Genomic DNA, 15,782 nt, shown 5'->3' on the forward strand with positions numbered 1-15,782 from the left:
CTGGTCTCTCTAAAGGCCTCATTGTTTCAGGGGAGAACTGTGAGTCATGAGCAGTGTATCCATGGTAAAGCAGAAGCAGTTATTAAGACCAGCTGATGAAGGCAGAGGCACAGGCTGAGACTTGGATCAAGTAAGGAGGAGCCTGGAGACAAGCCACTGGGAGAGAATGATAGAGGGTCTCTAGTCCTAGCACCAGGAGTTCCAAGGAAGCAAATACCTTAGTGTCAGTGTCCAAATGCTTACGGAACCCTGAATACATATTCTCTAATACAGCATAGTGGGAATTTACATGTAAAATTTCTGAGCATTCATCAGCATGAAGTCATGCTGATGGTAGACGAGATGTTGCAACTAGCAGTCCAGAAAAGAGCCACAGAATGAAGCTAAGATGGTTGGTGACATGACAAGCAACAACCAGGATCTACTTCAGGAACTTGATAAATGCTGATTGGATATTTTATCTGGAATTTGGAAGGGGCAATGCCCAAGACAGAAGAATCTGAAGGTATCTGAGACATGGAGGTCTATCTAGCAGGTCTATATAAAGCCAAGTGAAAAACATCAACTCTGCCCAGATAGAGGACATTCAGGGTTGGTTTCAGCCTGTCCGTGGTTTTCTGGTGTAGGTTTGGTTTGTTCACCCATAATAGCTAAATAATAATAGTATGGATTCTTTGAAACTCATGAAGTTACTTGTTCAAGTAACTTTTTTTGAAGTGGGTCTTACTCCATCTTATATTTCCATCAAATAGACATTGATGAGGATTTTCAAGGGAGTTACAGAAAATTCCCATTTCCTAGCAGGGTCACTGTAGAGGATTTAACGGGAAAGAAATAACGGGAATGGGCATTCACATTGTGAGAGAAACCAATAGACCTTTATATGAGAAACACCTTTCAGCCAACATCATATCATCATTTTGCACTGAGACACATCATGTTCCTCCCTTTTACACACCGACAAACAACAGGAAGAGACAAATGGTAGACCTGGAAGATTACTAGGCCTCTCCACAAACAGGCTTAATAACAGTCAAGAGCTACATATTGAACTGACTCTTGGCAACAAGTTAACCAACTTCAAATAGTGTAAGTATATATATATAATTTATAATTCATTCTCTGTGTACTTTAGGAAGATAGTTGTCTATAGGTAAATGGATATGTTTTTAGTAAGAGTGGCAGAGAAGTTGGCCTGAAGAAAACCAGCCATGCAAAAGGATATTCAAAGGACTCTAGGGTCAGGCTACCAGATCCTCATAAAGGATTTGCAAAGAATTATGCTGGGCTAAAGGGACAGGGAAGACCTCTTTCTCTGTCTCCATTACTCTGCCACAATTAGGTACAACCATGGAGGCATGAATACTCCAGAGCTGATCATAACAGATGTGGTCTATTACACTTCTGAAGTCATGCCAGCCTCACAATGAGGTACTGCTTGCCTCTCCTCTGGTCCTGGTTTGAGGCAGTATTTTCTCTGGGTAGAAGAGTTAGTTCCTTTTATATTGACTCTATGTATTTCTTTGGAAAGTTTAACAGGAATTCCCTTTGGATATGAATACAGTGGTTGAAAACATAAGAGTCTTTCTCTCTCATTCAAGAATAGAAATAGGCAGCCAGTGCTGGTGTGGAGGCTCCAGAAGATCATCAGGGAACCAAGTGTCTTCTGTTCTTCTCCTCTCCCATCCTTTAGGCCTTGCTTATACCCTCAAAGTCACAAGATGCTTTATGGAATTCCAGCCATTAAATCCACATTCCAGGTGGAAAGAAGGGAAGGGAAAAGGGAATTTCCTAGCGTCCCTCTCTCTTTTATTAAGTTGCCTTCCCAGAAGTCCTTCCCCACAAATTCCAATTATATCAATATATCAGTGGCCTGATATTTGATATATCAATATACTGTTGGCCTGATATTTGATATATCAGTATTTCATTGGCCTGATTAGCCATACCTCACTGCAAGAGAGGCTGAGAAATAGAGTTGGGCACTCTGCTGCTCAGAATAGACTCAGATATCCTATTGGTAAGGAAGAAAAAAAAGAATGACCACAAGTTAGGTAAGTAACAGCCTCTGCCATAGTAAGCATTACTCAATGCTCATTATCAACACTTTAAGCTATTGCAAGTTACTTTATCATGAAGTTCTATAAAATGGCGTAATAAGTTGAACTGCTGATCCTAGAATATTTGGTCATTTGCCTCTTCTGCACACTTTGCACAGGTTTGATACACATGTATGATGGAAAGGAATCCACATCCTTATGTGATACCTATGGCATGTTCAACAGGTCAGGCACCATCAGGGGTCAGATCTTTGATTACCATGGGGATTGATTTTTTGTGGCCTCTGCTATTGGCCATTTGTCCTGCCTTAAGTCCCAGATTCCTGCTCATTAACAAGATGAAAGAAGAGCGTGCCATGCTAATTCTCTATCCTTCATTCACTGGAGTGCTGATATGGCACAAGAAATTAAAATGATTGTGCTTTTTTTTTTTTTTAAACACCCAGACACTAGGAATCTGTCCTCCTCCTCATCTTGGTGCTCATGCTCTCTCAGCTGCTCTCTGGAATTATTGCTTTATTACTAAGCAGGAATTCGCAAAGATGTAGGTATAAGGAAGCTAATCTAAGTCTTCACTGTGTAGGTGTGGACAGCCTGTATTTTGGTTTCAGAGATACCGATGTTGTGGGCAAGAAGGACATCATGTCTAATAGGATGTGATGGCCTAGCTTTCAGTTACATCCTCGCATCCACTGCTTTACTACTGAAGGATGACCACTCATGGATGAGCTCTGTCTGGAGTTAACTTTGGCTCTGTGGTATTCTTTGAGCTTAGACGCAGCCCCATCCCCTGGGTCATTGTGGCTGACTTCTTCAGCCTGGGACCTCACCCAGCTGCCACGGCTACAGCTGGTTGTTGCAACTGGACTTTGAACTGTTGGTATGAATATTGTTCCCTTCAGCAGCTATGAGTGAATACATCATGAGAAAGAGAAGGCCTGTGTCCAGGGTATCTATGGAATTGCAGAGCCAGGCTAAGGAATCTCAGTTATCAATGAAATTAAAACAAAGATAAAAACCACCACAATCCTAGAAACAAGAATAGTTGGGTGATGGGTTAGGCTACCGGAGCCCAGAGGTCAGGGTAGAGGGCAGAAGAGCCAAAGTTCAGGGAGGAGGAGGGTCCTGAGGAGCTGAAGTGAAGAACAAGAGCATATAGCCCAAATCAGAGCTCCGGGAAGCTCTAAGAAGGGTGGATTAAAAACTAACAGCACAATTACAGTGAAGGTATTTGCAGTTCTAAGTAGACATTAGCTTGATGTTTATTTTGGTACCGAAGTTTCTAGTTCTAGAAAGTGCACTTGATTTGGGACTCAAGTTCTCATGACTAGACAGGTATTCATTCATTCAGAAACTATGTAATAAGTGCCAGGCACCACACTGGGGACACAGCAGTGCATGGATATGAAAAAGTTCCTGTTCTCATGGAGCAGTCTAGCAATAAATGAATGAATGAATGAATAAATAAATAAATAAAATATATGATGCTTATCTTAGAATCCCCTTCAAACACTTACAAAGCATGTTGATTGGAAAGCTTCTGATCTGACCAATTTGGGGCTCCTCAGACTATTATCTTAAATTTCAAGTACCCCAGGGGAAGTCCATGGTGTGATCTACTGAGACTATTTATTGAGACTCTGGTACCAAATGGAGGCATGAGAATTAACAGTAGTTAGAAGGCGCTCAAAGATAAATCTTCATTATCTTGAAGTTACTCAACCAGGTTTGTTTTTCCTGGCACACAATTATGCCAATCATTGAGATGACGAGTCTGCAAAGAGAAAGGATTTAATCACAAGGCAGCCAAGCAAGGAGGTGGGCAAATCTACCTCCCCCCCAAAATGGGGACGAGGGATATTTATGGGATAAGGGGGCAGGCAGGATGGTCTGAAGTGGGAAAAGATGATTGGAGGGAAGGAGAAGTGAGGTAATTGATGATCCGTGCAAGTCTAGTCAAGCTTCATGGCTCTTCATAGGACACATATTCACAAAATGGCAGCATTACCATGATCTGAGGGTGGAGTTTTCAGCTCCTTGATGTCACAGTGTCACCTATTGGTCATCTGTGCAGGTCCAGTTGATGAGTTGGTTGTCTTAACCAGCCTGAACTGGACAAGGAGTCGACTTTCAGATCCTGAAAAACTCAAGCACCTGTTATTACGGTGACCCAGGCATCAGAGACGTTATTTATAGGGCAGGTTTTAGCAATGCATTATCTAACTACTTTTGCAAACAGACAACTAACTGAGTATAGTTAAAGCAAGTTGGCCTCTGGTTTCAAAGTCACTACGGGGGTCCCTTGTCCAGCTGAAGCACCTTCGTGATACTCTGAAGCCTGTCTGCATAATGTCGCTGATGTCAGATGATAGATGACTTTCAACTGAGCACTTTCCCACACATGCTGCACTTGCAGGATTTCTCTCCAGTGTGCACTCTTTCATGTTGAATAAGTTGTCTTTTCTGGAGGAAGGCCTTCCCACATTCAGTGCCTTTATAGGGCTTGTCTCCACTATGAATTTTCTGATGCTTATTAAGGGATGAGGGGTCAAAGAAAACTTTCCCACACTCATTACATTCAAAAGGGGTCTTTCTAGTGTGCGCTTTCCTGTGGTGAACGAGGGAGGAGTGGTCAAGCAGAGCTTTGTCACATGCCTTGCACCCACAGGGCCACTCTCCAGGGTGAGTGAGCATGTGGTGACTGAGATTGCTTTTCTGGCTAAAGGATTTCCCACATTCTGTACACTCACAAGGTCTTTCTCCAGTATGAATTCTCTGATGTGGAGTAAAGCACAAGTGGACAAAGAAAGCCTTGTCACATTCATTACATTCAAAAGGCTTCCCTCTGGTATGACTTCGCTGATGTTCAATAAGGGTTAATTGGTCATGGAAAGTTTCCTGACATTCGCTGCCTTCAGAGGTGCTCTTGCCAGTGTGAGACATCAAATGTTTCTTAAGACTACTCCTATAGCTGAAGGCTTTCCCGCATTCTTTATAGTCGTAGGGCTTCTCTTCAGTGTGGGTCCTCTGATGGCAAGTGAGGGGTAAATGGTTATATAAGGTCTTCCCACATACACTGCCTTCCAACTGTATCTCCTTATTGTCAGTTTGTTTGGCAAGAGTGTATCCTTGCCTGAGTCCTTCTCCTTGGGGGACGATTTCTTCAAAGTCTCCCCTGAAGCATTTTCTTTCTTTGTGCCCTCAGGGTTTTCTGGGCCAAGTACAGGACCCAGAGGACCATCTTTTCTGAGGTTTTTCATTCATGTCTTGTATTTTCAGTAATGACTTTACTTTTTTAGAAACATCCTGCTTTTCAGTTGAGTCCTGGCTCTTAAGTCTAGCCTTCTGGTATAAAACAAACAGAAAACACAGATATAACTGGGTTTGAGTGCTAGTGAAAAGGAAAACATTGTATATATATTAAGAAAAGAACAAATGCAAAATACTGCTGGGTTTATTGGTAGCTCCTCAGAGAAAAAACATTACGGAGAGGCTGAAAAATGGCAGAGGAAAAAAGAGGAATAGAGACCAGAAGTGGAAGGTGGGCATCTAGCCCACTGAACAAGTTTCAGTTATTCATTCATGAGATATTTACTAGGGGCCTGCCTAGTGGTAAGGAGGCATGGTAAAAGTCACTGGGACCCTAATGAACAAGACAGACATGGTCCCCACCCTTGTTATGCTTATATTCTACTAGACAGAAGACAAAGAATAAATAAACAAAATATAACAGATGGTGATAAGTACAGCAAAGGAAATGATGAATGAGAGTTGGAGTGGGGACTTCTTTAGAGGGACCCTTAAGAACGGTCATCTAGAAGTGACATTTAAGCTGAGATCTGAAAGTTGTTAACCAAGTACACAGCCAAAAGAAGAGCATTTCAGAGAGAGATACGTGCATAAAAATAGGAGATACACAATGAAGCGGGGAAATGACTGGGCAGTTTGTTACTCGATGAGTATAAACAGCAGAGAAAAAGTGGGGAGACAGGCTAGCACCTGAGAAAGTGAACTGTCAATGGCCACTGAATGGTAATTTAAAGGAAGAGGAGGAGATACGGTAAAGGATATGCAGAAAAGATAAGTAAGTGATATCAGAGTTGAAATAATGATAGATCTCAACCCTCCCTGCAAAAAACCCAACGGGGGCGGGCCTTGCTATGCACACTCCACTTATTCATTCATCTGACAAATACCTGAGTGTGTGCTCTGTACCAGGTACTGTTTGAAGTACTGGGGATACAGTAGCAAACAACAGAAAAAGTCTCTGATGGAGTTTATACTTTAACAGAGGGTAGGTGTGGACAGACAACCAACAAAATGAAGAAGTAAAACTATAGTATGTTAGGAAGACAGAGTCGGGAAGAGAGCGGGTGGTGCAGGGGCTGGGAGGGACAAAGGGATGGAGAGGGTTCAATTTTACATAGGGTCATCAGGCCAGGCCTGACTGAGAAGGTGGCACATTTGAGCAAAAACTTGAAAAAGGTGACAAGAAGGCCATGTGGCTATACATGGTACGAGTTTTCCAGGCAAAGGCCAGTGTGGCAGTGGCCATCTCATAGGTCTATGCGATCCTAAGGAGTGGTCTCTAAGTGAACTGTCCAGCAAAGCCCCATCTGCCCAGCTCACGCATTCCTAGAGAAGTGCTTCCTGGGACTTCTCTCTCCTCAGCTTCCTGATGATCAAGTTTCCATGGCTCTTTGCCTCTCTTCAACTGGAAAATCACACCAGATTTAAGAATTAGAAGTTCTGCTCACAGAGAACAAAATGACAAATGGCTATTTGGGATGGAAATCCCTAGCCAACTCAGGGTTTAATTACTTTCCTTACTCTCGAGGGAGGGAAATGGAACTATCCAGACAGCACATGCTTATTTCTAGAAGAAGAGGATAATTTCCCTTCTCTGAAGGGACGTCAGGACTGACTTTCTAGAAAATCTGATCTGTATCTATTGAGATAGTTCACTATTTTTCCCTGATAAATATCTAGGAACCTCCTCCAGATGAAATTAGTATTCTTGCAAATTGAGGGAAAATTCTTAGTTGAGGGGAGTGGAACACGGAGAAGGTTCTGCCCCTCAAGGAACTCAAGTGAAGAAGCCATCCCATTTTCTTTTGTAGTTTTTTAAATAAATTTTTATCCCTTAATTATAATTCTGTGCAATTGTATTGAATTTGATGAAACTAGAAATCAAACTGGAAGAGTTTTAGAAATATAATTCAACTTACGTACAGTTAATATAAAACACTTAAAACTGAAAACACCAATAAACAATTTTTTAGAAATCCTTAAAAAGAAACTATGATGTCTTTGGCTTTTAAAAATTTAAAGCAGTGACATTTATAAAGCCTTAATTTTCTGTGTTTAGTTTTTAAATTCATTATTAAATATTTAAGACATACGAAAGGCATAAAGACCAAAACAAACACCTACGAACCCACCATCTAACTTAAGAAATAAACGTTAACACCAAGATTGAAGCCCCTCATCTTCTCTTCCTTCCACCTCATGAGGGAGCCACTACACCAAATTTTACATTAATCACTCTGCATTTAAAAATGTGTTTCCTCTTCTTCTTTGTAGTTTTTAAAATATTTAAAAATATTCCATGTTCATTGTAGACAATCAAGAAATCCAAAAAAAGAAAACGAAAAGTCACCTGTAAGCCTACTGGTGCAAGATAATTAGGCATAAAATTTTGGTGTAGAGTCTTCCAAACTTTTTCTATGCATGTAAATATATGCTATAAATGTACTCAAGTTCCAATCATTTTGTACCCTGCTTTTATCATTTAACAATATATCAGTAATATATTTCTAACTGTATAAATATCATCCTCAAGGTTCATACAATACTGTGGTCCATTATGGATGTACAATAATTCACTTACCTAAATCTCTATTACCAAGTATCTATGTTGTTTCCATTTTTTCACAATTTTAGGGAAAATTGAGATAAACCTTTTAAAAAAATTTTTTCCCTTAGGACAATTCCCAGAAGAGAGCATACTCACTTTCAGTTTTACCTAATTAAAGCTAGGGTCTCAGTCCAACCTTCCCTTATCCAACAGATTCCATCCATATCAAAAAGGCTGTTTCCTCTCAGCCCGGGGTGTCCCTCAGGCTGCATGGAGACTTTACCGACATGACAGCCACATCCTTGGCCACCTTGCTGAACTTTCCTGCCCCTGGCCTTAGGAACTTCTGTGACTTGGACTCAGCAGTTCTCCTTAATTCTGTTTCAATGTCCTGTTCTGCCTACTGTTCTTCTGGTTCATCTACACTGGTCCAAGGAGTTCTGGCATTATCTCAGGCTTTCCTCTCTTATTTTAAAAACTGTCTTGTGTGGGGTTGGCCCCGTGGCCGAGTGGTTAAGTTCATGAACTCGGCTTCAGCGGCCCAGGGTTTCACCAGTTCGAATCCTGGGCGTGGACATGGCACCACTCATCAGGCCACGCTGAGGCGGCATCCCACATGCCACTACCAGAAGGACCCACAAGTAAAAATGCACAACTATGTACTGGGGGGCTTTGGGGAGAAAAAGGAAAAATAAAATCTTTAAAAAAACAAAAAACAAAAAAAAAACTGTCTTGTGGTTCCTTTTCCTACAAGATTCTGTATGCTCCCTCTATACCTCTCCTTCATTACTCTTCCTTATGACTGCACTTCACGCTCTTTTGAATGATTTTTGACATCTAGAGGAACCTGTTCTTCACCTCTTGGTAAGGAGGTAGGATTTTACTACTACTTTCCTAGGCAACATGTTTTCAAAGCAGCGACCGAATCCTAGTACTAAGACAGGCATTAAACAGAAACAAACAACAAACAATAAATAAACTCACAAACCATCCTTTTACCCTTCCTAGGGATCTATCCAAAGATGTACAATTCTGCCCCAGTGAGAAAAGAAAAGCCATATTCTTTGCACGCGCACGCAATGGCAGATTCTGAGTCACTGAGGAAAGTCATGCTTACCCAAAGAAACAAAATCCTGATGGTTCTCCAGCATCACCTCCCCGTAAAGGGCGATTTAAGTAGGAACCAGTTGTTTCACTTATCCTTTGAGAATTTCACAGCCACATCCTTAAATGTGAGTGACTTTTGAAAAGACAAACATATCCTTACTCACCTGTATGTCTTCTTTTATGTCTCACTGAGGAAGAGGAAAGACGATAGCACTGGAAGACGTATGGGATGGGAAAGAAATGGTTTTTATGATGTCAAGGGCACTGGATATTTTAAGGAAGAGGTACAGAGCTGTGACTTGAGTCACGAAACTCTTGGTTATGGCCCCATGCCATTATATTCATGGCAGAACCTCCAAATTTCAAGGACACTGTCACTTGGCCTCAATTTTTAACTCTAAAATGAAAGAATTAGGTTAGATGATCTTTAAAGTCTCTTCCAGCTCTAACGCTAATGGATCCATGAGATCTCAGCCTGACTAACTGGTTCTCAGGTCAAGGGAAGACCCATGATGAGTGTGTGAGTAATAAAGGATACTCTAAAGAACTGAAACCGGAAAAATGGGATCAAACATATAGTTCCCCTTTGAGGTTAATATTCAAAATATACAAAGAACTCATACATCTCAACAACAAAGAAACAAACGACCCAACTGACTAATGGGCAAAAGATCTGAACAGACATTTTTCCAAAGAAGATATAAACATGGCTAACAGGCACATGAAGAGATGTTCAATATCACTAACTATTAGAAAGACGCAAATAAAAACTACAATGAGCTATCACCTCACACCCATCAGAATTGCTATAATTAATTGTCTTATAATTAATAAGACAAGAAATAACAAGTGTTGGAGAGGATGTGGAGAAAAGGGAACCCTCAGACACTGCTGGTGGGAAGGTAAACTGGTGTAGCCACCATGGAAAACAGTGTGGCGTTTCCTCAAAAAATTAAGAATAGAACTACCGTATGATCCAGCTATTCCACAGCTGGGTATTTATCCAAAGAACATGAAAACACAAATGCATAAAGATATATGTACCCCTATGTTCATTGCAGCATTATTCACAATAGCCAAGACTTGGAAACAACCTAAGTGCCCATCAACAGATGAAGGGATAAAGAGGTGGTATGTATACACAATGGAATACTACTCAACTGTAAAAAAAAAAAGACAAAATCTTGCCATTTGCGACAACATGGATGGAACTTGAGAGTAATTATGCTAAGTGAAATAAGTCAGATGAAGAAAGTCGAATACCATATGATTTCACTCATAAATAGAAGATAAAAACAACAACAACAACAAACAAACACACAGATGCAGAGATTAGATTGGTGTTTACCAGAAGGGAAGGGGGGAAGGAAGAGGGCGAAAGGGGTAACTGGGCACACGTGTATGGTGACAAATGTTAATCAGTCATTTGGTAGTAAACATGATGTAGTCTACACAGAAATCGAAATGTAATGATGTACACCTGAAATTTATATAATGTTATAAACCAATGTTACTTCCATTAAAAATAAAAGGATACAGTGCCCCTTTGAAAGGAAGATAACATCCTGTCCAGACAAGAGGATTCAGAATTTTTATGAAAGTTCTCTAAGCACCCCCTGAACCACTGGGCCCATTGCTAAGGGCAGAGCTGCCTCAACCCTCTGCTCCCCAACCATTACAAACTCATGACGGGGCCAGTCATTAAGGCTTCATGAAGGGCAGTTCAGAAGGAAGGTCCCTGCTGTGTTGTACGGTGAGGAAGAAGAGAATCTAGAGCCAGGAGGATACTGGTGAGTACTCTCAACGGAGCCCATCTTTGACCAGCACAGGACCTGTCTCTGAGGCATCTACTCTCTGGATGGCAAGGGAGCTCCAGACTGAAGCAAGTCCAACTCACCTGCCATCTGGCTGCTAGGGGCACAGCTGCCATTCTCTCCTCTTCTGTGTCCTCTTGGAAAAGGCCCAGTCCCGAGACTGCAGAGCTAGAGAAGAAAACATGACAGAGACCAATCCCATTTTGTAGTTGTCTGACCCAGGCTAAAAATCTCTCCAAATCAATTAGGTTTGAAACAGCCCTTCCTCCCAATACCCTACTAAGAGCAGAGCAAGCCTAGAGGTAAACTCACCCTCTCCCAGGGTATGGATATTATGGATATTGCCACGACTTTGTTCCTGAGTTAACAGATTCCTGGGAACAGAACTCTGTTCAAGCATCAGAAAACTATTAAAAATCAAATAATTTACACTGAAGTTAATTTTTACCCCATCTTATAAATCTACAATCAGCATTGTGCTCTGTAGTATTTTTGACATAAATAAGCAATTTAATAAATAACTCAATTTGACTTTTAAATTCAATATGACCAGGAGGATATACTAACTTAAGGACCAGGAGGATATACTAACATAAAGTCAGTATATGCTTATACTAACTTTTTTTTTAAAAAAATGCTAGTGTGAAGCCTATATAGTCAAAAAAAAAAAAAGCAAACAGATGACTGAGTATTGGTCCAGTTTTGTTTAGTTCTAAGGACCAGAAATACATTCAAGCCAGCTCAGATAAGTGGTGTGTTATTTTTAGGGTACAATGGGCATTATAAAGATATTGTATTCAAACTGCACGGTGGCTCATGCTTGGGTTTGAAGAGCATCAGTCTCTGTCCTAATTCCTTCCTGATTGTCAAGGGTCCCAAGTACAGGTTCAAGAAACGGACTGGGTCCCCTCCAGCTAAGAAAGGGAATCAGAAGCCAGATGCTAGAAATTCCTGCCAGTCTCTTTGTTAGGGTCATTTTTAAATGCAGAACTAAGAGCCTGTCCTCAAAATGATACCCAGCTATTCAATGTTCAGTCCAAGACTGGATACCATTGCTTCTCCAGCAAGGGTAAAAGGGCAGCAGGACTGAACGGGATGGACTGACTGACCACGGCCCCTGCAGCACTGGCTGGTATCACAGAGGACCATGGGAGATAAAGTATTAGCCAGAGAGCTAGAGTATCTGGAGAGTTATGGTCACCCGCAGAGGCAGATGGACCCCATCCAAAGTTTGGTTCCAACGTTGAAACTGATGACGCCACACACATACACCAAGAGGATGAAAAGGTTCATCACTTATGTAATTGAGGTCTCTGGGGAGAGCAGGGCAGGCCTCTCAAGCAGGTCCAAAATGGCTTGAGAGAAGGAGCAATGGAGACAGGCCTGGGTTTTTATTGTAGTTATGGGGTAGGGCCAGGGTGAGGGTTCCCACATGCCTGTGAGAAGGGGCTTGAGTGGTTTGAATCTCCTGCCAGTGCCAAAGGAGAGAGCATTCAGGCTTCCTTATCAGCTTGTCCAGGTGTGGGGCACAAGAAGAAGAGGAGGTGTGAGGATTAAAAGCTGTCAGCAGACCAACATCAAAAAATGCAAACACACTACACAGAGTAAAGAGACATCTGGGGCAGGATGGAGAACCCCTGTCCCCTTCTCTCCAGCCCTTCTCATATTTAGGCCTGGTATGGAGACAGCCTCATGACAGAAAGGCACCTGGAAGACATAAGAGGTAACAACATTCTCACAGGAAAGATTCATTTGTCTGCCAGGAGTTTTCTTCTGAAAATCTGAAAGACCCTTCCAGGAGTGGAGCCAGGACCAATGGTCTCCCCAGACTTGTCCACAAGGAATTCCAGAACCAATATTCTCCCAGGTTTTTATCACAAAGCCTGTTACAAGATGAAGTCAGTATGCAGGAGGGAGGGTAGCAGGCTGGAAAAAGAAAGAGAGAAAGGAATTAGGGGTAAAGGGACCCATTAGTGTGCATCTGAGGCGGATTCTATGTGATACACTGTTATACAATCCAATGGGATAAGTCACATTTGGCACCGTCTTCTGGACTCCAACTACGGTTGTGATCCACTACCAATGAGATTCTATTTCTTTTGTTAATAGACGTGCTCTATTGGATACTGAAGGGATAAATGGTGATGGTACACATCTTTATCTCTTGCTCCTTGAGATCTCTAGACAGAGAACCTAGGTATGCCATCTTGAACATTTAGCATGGCAGGACATTTAGAATGCTATTACACTACAGAAATATAACAGTAAGATATATTTATGCTTTCTATGTGGGCAGGGCTTCTGACCTGTACCTAATGGTGAACCACAAATGAGAACGGTGCTGGAACCAAGAGTGTTCTCCAAAGCCATCAAGGGCTACATGGGTCTTACATCTCTTTATCTCTCAAGAGAATGTTCTCGGAGAACATTCTCCTCTATACAGACACGGTTCAATGATGTCTTTAATGCCCAGTCCTCCTGAATTTATTGGTCTAATACCCACAATCAATTGACTATTGTCTCTGTGTCTCCTAGTTGGAATTCTCAAGACACTGTTGGTTGTTGGCCATTGAGAGACTAATGGTCTCTGATCATGTTTCCACTTCTTGCCCAATCAGCTGTAGCGAAGGAGCACGAACAAGAGCAGTTCTCAGAGAAAGGGACTATGGCCAGACCAGGCCTACTACTCTATAGAAAGTAGTTTTCTGAGTAGCAGTATTTCAAGGTGACAGGCAGCTAGCAGCAGCTATTGTTCGGTCTTTTGAGCTGTGCCAATACTTCACACTTTTCAAGAAAATACCTTTACCCACCAACCATGCATTAATAAAAACTGAGTCCATTTCTTGGCCAGAGCTGATTGGCATCTGACCCAATTAGAGCCTTTCCCCTGGAATTTTGGAAGTGAAACCAATAAAAAGAGGTCAGTCTCTTCTGAGGCTCCATTTGAGGGCATGAAAACCTGGGAGCCCTTGGTAGTCACATCTTGTCATGCCATCTGAGAGCAGAAAAAGCCAGTCAGCAGTGACCGGCAAATATGAAGCCTAAGTTCGTACACAGAGGTAAGGGGTTAGGAGAGGGTCCTGAATTTGTTCTGGCCCTGGTTCAGTTTACAGGCACACCTGCAGTCCTCTCCATGAGTTCCATGACCTACCCAAGGAAGCTCAAAATGAATCCCCCTTATACAGGTTGGAGCTGGGTGTCCATAACGTGCAACCCAAAGAGATCTAAGACAGGTAGCAGAAGCAAGCTTTTACTTCCTAGTTCCCTCACCTGAGGTTTCATTGTTCATATTCTGCTACCACAACCTCTACTCTTAGAGCTCTTTGGGATCCTGGGGGTGCAAAGCATCCAATGTAGCTGACAAAACCAAAAGGTGGTCATTAATCTTAAGATGCCCACCAATGTCATGAAAATAAGCTGTGGATGTTTCCAGCCAAGCCTATAAACTCTTTTCCAGTCCACTCCCAAAAGAATCCACATCACAAAATGAAGATTAGGGCCATGATCTTTTCTCCTTTTCCTTTTTTTTTGGCAAGGAAGATTGGCCGAGCTAACATCTGTTGCTAATCTTCCTTTTTTCTTGAGGAAGATTATCCCTGAGCTAACATTGGTGCCAATCTTCCTTTATTTTGTTATGTGGGATGATGCCACAGCCCGGCTTGAAGAGTGGTGTGTAGGTCGGAGCCCGGATCCTGCCGTGAACCCCAGGCCCCTCAAAGCTGAGTACATGAATTTAACCACTAAGCCACCGGGCGGCCCCAAGGGTCATTATCTTTGAACTCTAAAATTTCTCTCAATCACCGAGTACGTACCGTCTTATACTATAGCTATTTGTGTCTTTGTTTTATCTTTCCACGTAGATGATGAGTCTTGGGAGTCAAATCTTGCTTTTCTCACACTAAGAAAGCTACTGCCACATATTTGGTATTCAAGAAATATCTGCAGACTAATTGAAATACCAAGTTTTGCAAGAAAGTCTGGTTGGGGTGGCAGAGCAGTAACGAGAATTATAAGAAGGAGCACTTTGGCCAGCTGCAACAAGCCTGGCGGACGGGATTGAAGCCTCGACCAGGTCCAGGGAGCCGAGACAAACGAGCAATCTGAGGGGCTTTCCGAGAAAGACTGATCAGCGGGAATCAGCGGAGTCAGTTCAATCAGGGTGTGCGGAGCCCCTATAAGGGCAAGCAGGAGAAGGATCGCACTGCGAGCTCGCATCACGGGGCCTCGGAGCTGAAACGCGCCATCCCGCCGGCGGACACGCACTGCGGAGCGCGGGCCTGCGCACCCCAAGGCACGTAGTCTGACGCTCCCGCCCAGGCTATCTTGGTCTCACTTCACCTCGCGGCCACGGCGTCACCCTGAGGCGCGCCCTGCCGCAGCTGGCGCCTTCTCCCCTGCCCCGCAGCAGGCCAGATCGAGATCAGCCTGGGGGCGGGGGCCAAAGACAGTTCGAAAACACCCCATTTCCACTCTCACGTCACCGCGCTTTGCATCGCTCCCTAACTCCCCTCCCCTTCCTCAACACTTCCTTGACCTGACCGCACTCCCACCACACCCAGTCCCAGCTCTTCACCTGGGGCTCCAACCTGCTTGCAGCGACCCCATAAGGCGCAAAGACCGCAGAGTGCCGGTGCAAAATGATCCCAGAAAACTACGATTCCCAGAGGGCCTCGGAAGTAGCGGCGGAGTCGGGGCCCCGTCCCCTTGCAGAGGCCCCGCCCCCTAAGGTAGGCCGGTGCATCATTGAAAAAGTGGAACTGCGACCCATAGTAAAAACGGAGGAAAGCCGCCGAGTGAACAACGAAAGCTGTCTCCTAGCCCTGTTCGCTTGTCCCAGCTGGACCTGCTGCCCTGCCGCGGATGTCTCTGTTTCCTAGGCAGCTTTCTATGCAGTTTTCCAAGAGGATATTTTTAAACTTTCTCTACTGTCCTCAGGCACCTGCT

The 15,782-nt window shown here is 43.0% G+C and overlaps 1 pseudogene; it reads right to left on the reverse strand.

The window, feature by feature from the left end:
* Nucleotides 1–3,672: 3,672 nt before the first annotated feature.
* LOC103540258 (zinc finger protein 2-like) lies at nucleotides 3,673–15,532 on the reverse strand (annotated as a pseudogene).
* Between the last annotated feature and the right edge of the window lie 250 nt (nucleotides 15,533–15,782).

Source organism: Equus przewalskii, chromosome 14 (genome assembly GCF_037783145.1).
Source record: "Equus przewalskii isolate Varuska chromosome 14, EquPr2, whole genome shotgun sequence".
Classification (NCBI taxonomy): domain Eukaryota; kingdom Metazoa; phylum Chordata; class Mammalia; order Perissodactyla; family Equidae; genus Equus; species Equus przewalskii.